This window comes from Malania oleifera, chromosome 11 (assembly GCF_029873635.1).
Source record: "Malania oleifera isolate guangnan ecotype guangnan chromosome 11, ASM2987363v1, whole genome shotgun sequence".
Classification (NCBI taxonomy): domain Eukaryota; kingdom Viridiplantae; phylum Streptophyta; class Magnoliopsida; order Santalales; family Ximeniaceae; genus Malania; species Malania oleifera.
In genome coordinates this window covers 47,329,832-47,335,975 of record NC_080427.1, presented here as the reverse complement: position 1 = coordinate 47,335,975, position 6,144 = coordinate 47,329,832, and positions in this window count along the sequence as shown.

The following is a 6,144-nucleotide window of genomic DNA, read 5'->3' as shown; positions in this document are numbered from 1 at the left end:
CTTATAAATAGTGTAAAAGTCATGTTATTTGAATTGAGTAGTTAAATGAGATTTTCCCTTTTCCCTTGTATTTCCTCACTTCCCTTTTCTTCCTTCCCCTCTCCCATTAAACATGACTGCACATCTGCGAAGGCTCTGTTTACACTCGGAAAAAATATTAGGGAAAGAAAAGGAAAATGTTAAGATTTTATATTTTTATGTTTGGTTATCAAGAAAAGTGAAAAAAATAAATGAATAATATATTACATTTATAAATAAAATTTTTACTTCACATATTATTAACATTTAATTTTTTATCTTTAATAATATTAAAATAAATTTTTGTATTTGATAGTATTTAATAGAAAATAAAAATATAAAAAAAATGCATTTATTCTTTATTATTATTATTATTATTATTATTATTATTATTATTATTAGGAGATACAAGGTGAAAATCTCACTTTAACTTCTCAATTCAAAATTCGTAAACAACTACTTTTCATATGCCTATTTATAAGAAGGTAGAAATACAAGAAATTACACATGCACTCCTAAAATTGCATTAAATTACAAACATATCCTTAAATTATACAAATATTAAAAACAAGCCCCCAAATATACAATCAAATTTTTATTTGCAAAGGGACAATAATATTCACATTTCAAATTTTATTCAAAATTTACACTTGGAAAAAGGTTTTTAGCGCTTACTTTTATTCAAAATTTTGGGGGGTTATGATTTTTTATTTTTTTTTTAATAATCAAATCTTGGGGTTTTTTTTGAAATCTCACGAGGGTTTTTTGTTTTATTTTTTTTGTGGCTAAAGAAACAGACTTCTCTTGAAATTTTAAATATGTCACGAATTTTTTTAAGGTTGAGCAAAAAGATACAGGCTTCTGTAAAATTTTAAAATTTTCACTCTCCTTTTATACTTGTCACCTTTGGACTAAAGTCGTCAAAAGGTTAGTTTATATATATATATATATATATGTTGACAAATTTTAAGGAAGAAACGTGCGATTTCTTGAACCTCAAAAGAGGTTTGAGTACGTTTTTAATATTTCGTGTATCTTTTTAAAGAAGACATACACAAATCTTTCCTTTTCTATATGATAGTATGATACGTGGGAGTATAATTGAAATAAGTGATTAGGAGGAACTGAGTATTAAGTTACATGCATTTAGAAATTTAGTCATAGAAAAATTTTAAAAGTTCAAAATTCTGAATTTAAAAATAATACAATCAAATCTTAAAAATCCAAGCTCATTGATAATCTTTTTTTTTTTTCCTACTTCAAATATTATTAAAATAACTTAATATATCATTAAATTCTTTAAAATAACAATTACATTAAATACAAATTTTTTTAAAAGTAAAGATAGTTGCAGCATACTGCAGAAGACACCCCTCTAAAATATATATATATTTTTTTATAACATGGAAACTCCAGCCAACGACGAGCTCCTTGGATCCCCCGGTGCAGCACCAAACCCCCGTGGGTAGCTACCTTCCCCCCTTGATGCGCCACCCAGGTAAATCTGAATGCGGTTGTGGGAGTGTCAAGGCTTGAAGAAATCCAAGCCGTCCATTTCTGTAGAGATTCAGCGGCTCGTTTTTTATTTATTATAGGGGCATGGATGTAATTGCCTTTTATTATTGTAAATAGAATAAAATACAGGAGGGGCGGGGGGGTTTTGAGATTCACAGTTTTCTGTTTGCAGCTTCAGAGAGGACAGCCATGGCGAGTGTTCTTCTCCTTCACCCGAGCGTAGGAGATCTTCCCCTTCACAGCCGGCACGAGTCTTCACCAGCGTGACACACGTCTGCAGCAAGTCTTCTTCCACAGCTGGCGAGAGTCTTCAGCGCACGAGAGGGACTTGCAGCCGAGAGAGATCCTTCACCTGCGCCCGAGAGAAGGAGCCAACAAGAGGAGGTGCGTCATAGGGTATCTCCAGCCTCCAGCGGAGGTGCACGCTCAGGTAAAGGGGAGGTAATGCACAGATCTAATTTCTTGGGAGGATTTCTTTTAGGGAAATTAGGGAAAATGATAGGAAGAAGCCTAGGGTTCTTCGCAGGTGCAAAAGGGGGCTTTCTTGGGTCGTTCTTGGGCTGATTTTCAGAGGAGATTGGTAAGCCAAGAAAGGGTAAATCTGTGTATGTATATTTATCTCCGCCAGGTTTAATATAGTATCTTAGAAGGTGAGTTTCTGCAGTGGATGTAAACCAAATTTTGGGTCGAACCACGTAAATGTGTTCTTGTAGATTGTGATTGTGGCATGTTTATGTTTTGCTGAATATTGGATTGGTGAACATATATTTTTCTTGATCAAGTTTAGCACACACGCATACCTTAAAATAAATAGATTTTCGTTTAGGTGTGATTGTGGTTGATGCTAAGGTAAAATCAGATTGTGATTTGTTTATACTTGATTAAAATTTGAAAGTTAGAATAAGCAATCAGCTAAATTACACAAAACAGCGGTCATGGCTTCCAGGCACCAGTTGGACGTCACATCCGAGCCTAGGACCCATCTCGCTTTACCATCCACAGGACATGGGCTGCTCCACATCAACTGTTGGCTCCATGAGTGTATCAACCAAGAAGAACCCTATCGAAAAGGACTTATAACCTTAGACCTCCTCATTAGGGGCCCGGACATGAATCACCGGAACAAAGTCCTGTAGATATGATTATTTGTTGATGAGTTAGGTCAATACTCTTAATGCTTAATGCTTAATGTTAATAAAAAAAAATTAATAAGGTTGATAAACATCAACATATTACAAAAAAATATAATTTAATTATTATTAGAAAGAGTTAAGCTCCAATAAATTTAGTTCTTATTGGAAGTTATAATAAATTTTAGTTTAGTTACAAAACATAAACTACAAATTTATGTTACAGTGTTAAATTATTAATTATTTTATTAATGATACAACTCCATAATATTACCATTTCATTAAATTAGAGGCAGTTCCAAAGTTTAGACATCAAAAAATTAAATTTTTTTCTTATAAAAGATAAGAAATTTATAGCATTCACAAAATTTTTAAATTTTCATGCACAATTTTTATTTTTGTATTTTCATTAATTTTGTAATAGCATTAAATTTCTAAATATAGGTTATGACCAAAGTTGAAAAATAATAGATAAATATATATATATATATATATATATATATATTTCCAATTTGACAACTTATGATCTCTTCTATTAACTAAACAAACCCAAAAATAGTTTTGATCAATCATATTTCCAAAAAATTCATTTCGAATAATAACGAGCTTTTGACACTTTTAAATGACCAGTGCTCCTTTTTTTTTTTGGGTACAAATTTTTTTAAAAAAAATCTCCACCAATTCCCTCTCTTCTAAATAGTAAGAAATTAATAAAAAATTAGTTTCAATTTTGCATTCTTAGAATATCTCCATAAATTTTTTTCCAAATATTAAATATTTGAGGGCTCTAAAAGTATGGAACACATTTAATCCACAAACAACACTTCATGTGAAACTTTTATTTTTAAGAAAGTAAAATTCAAACTTAATATTCAAAGGAGAAACATAGACACTGTGGTACGGTATTCAAAATTTCAATTATATAGCAATAATGCCGATTTACTATTCAAACATCACACTTGTAGTTATTTAGGAAAGCAATACTGTTAGTTCATGGAAAGTTTGCTACAACCATGAATGATATAAATACTATTAATTTAGTTTTACTCATGTCAGTGACATATTTCTATATAGGTCTTACCAATTAAAAAGAGATTAAATTATTTTGGTATACACTGTCACGCCCCGAACTCGAAAATAGGACCTAGGGGTGAAAATGTAAACCAACCAGTCATTGTATCATATAAAACATCCAAAGATACAAGACAATAGATAAGGGTCCGACCGCGTGGGGTTCCCAGGCGTCTTATACACATCCAAACATAATAGAATATACGCAACGGAAAAAGGTCATACTATATACATATAGTACCATACCAAAGTCTATACAAGGACATAATCAAGGTTCCATCAAATAATGTACAACCGGGTGCCCAACACATCTCAAAATGGCAACCCACAAAATACAAGTCCTACCACTTACCCAAGCGCTACCCACAGTACACCAGCCACTATGCTCTCGACCCAAGGATGCTAGTTTCAGTTACTCGAAGGACCTATAAAAATGTACGTACAGTAGGGGTGAGACACCTCTCGGTAAGGAAGAACACATGTTATATCGGTGTGTGGCATTTAAGTGTTATCATGATGCAACATACATGTAGTTAAATGCAGTCCTAGTACTAATTTCACACCAGTGAATACATGCACACACACACATGATCAACAATCCCGATGTCGTCGCACTCATCGACACGAAGCCGGCTCGCGACATACGGCATTGGCTTGTAGCCAACCCGCGAAACATGGCGCCACCAGCACATGGCTAGTCCTCGACTCCCATAGCATCGTACCGACGCTAAACTGGTGGATCCACACCCTTCGGCCTGATCTACTGGGATAGACTCATGCCCTCGGATATAGAGCCGGACATTCTACCAACCTATGGCCAGTGATTTCATACGCCCTTGGATATAGAGTCGGACACTCTCAGTACCTGGAACAATTCAAAACCATGTTCCTACTAGCATTTTAACCAATCACACACACACATGCATGCTCATATAACCAAACAAACCACACCCATTTGGTAATCTAAAATCATGGTTTTCCAAAAACATACAGTTTAAACAAGTCAATGCACGACCATCCCTATAACACAGTATAAATCAACATATACATTTGGTTTTCAACAAAACTAGGGATGGAGCCCGTCGCCCCCTTTTTTCCCAAAACAGTAATCTTGAAAAACCCATAATTTTCCCCGTTAGATCTCCCCAAATGAGTAATCAAAACACACACAGGACCATGAACCACAGTTCCATCGAGTCTGATTTAAAAAATAACCGATATAAACACAATTCTCCTTACCTTTCCCCCAAATAGCTAATCCCGAACTCTAAGGCCCCTAAACAGCGAACTGAGTTTCAAAACCTACAAATCACAGTACAGAAGATACAACTCCATCCTCCACCAAACTATTGGATTGAAAAAGAAAACCGAGTCTTACCTCGATTTAAAGCCGAAACCCAAAAATCTCCGAAATCGAATTTCAATCCGTAGGTTTTGTAGAGAATCCTTTCACGATCCTCATGATAACTTCAGATTAACGATTAACACGACGAACAACGAAGAAATCTAGAGAGAGGAAGTGTAGGGAGAGTTTTAGAGAGAGAATATTTTTAGTTTTCTTAGTTTGGAAGTAAAGAGAATTGATATTTATAGCCCTTTGACTTGGGCGTCTTCGTCGACGAGATGGTGTACTCGTTGACGATGTCGTATAGACAGCTCGTCGACGAGATGGTGGATTCGTCGACGAATCCTGATATCACCGGTTTCCCGAATTCTCTCAGCTTCTCCTCGTCGACGAGACTTACATGGAATTCATCGACGAATCCTGGTTTCGTCGACGAAATCCGCTAAATTCCCAATTTGTCCCTCTCTTATTTATTTAAACCCATATATCACAGTTTGGGTTCTTACATACACAGTTAGTCAAGTCTAAAAATGATCTTATCCATGAACATCTTAAAAAATTTTATAAAAGCTTTATCATTTATATTTCAATTTTTCAAAAATTACAGTAGGCTAGCCTCTATGACTTTTCATTTTTTAAAATTTTTAAAAAATTATAAAAAATTAATAGTATAAGGGTATTTTGGGATAGTTATAGAGATGAGTAATTATAGGAACAAAATTGACATAATTATAAGAATATTTTGGGATAGTTGTGGGTAGTTAAAGGAGTATTTTGGAATAATCAATAGTAGTTATAAGGGTAAATATGATACTTTTGAAAGATGACACCAAATAAGGGAATTCCCTTTATAATAGTATAGAAGAAGGTGAACATTAGTAATCACTTGTTAGATAGAAGAGAAATGAAGATACAAAGTTTTGTGTTAAAATCAACTGTTTTTGTTCATCCATTAGTTCAATACCTTTCTAAAGTCAGACCTAAAATGAGTTTGGATATATATGGAACAAGGGTCGTGCCTCAACTTATTTTCTCTTTTTTCTTACCCTTATCCCTTGGTACTCA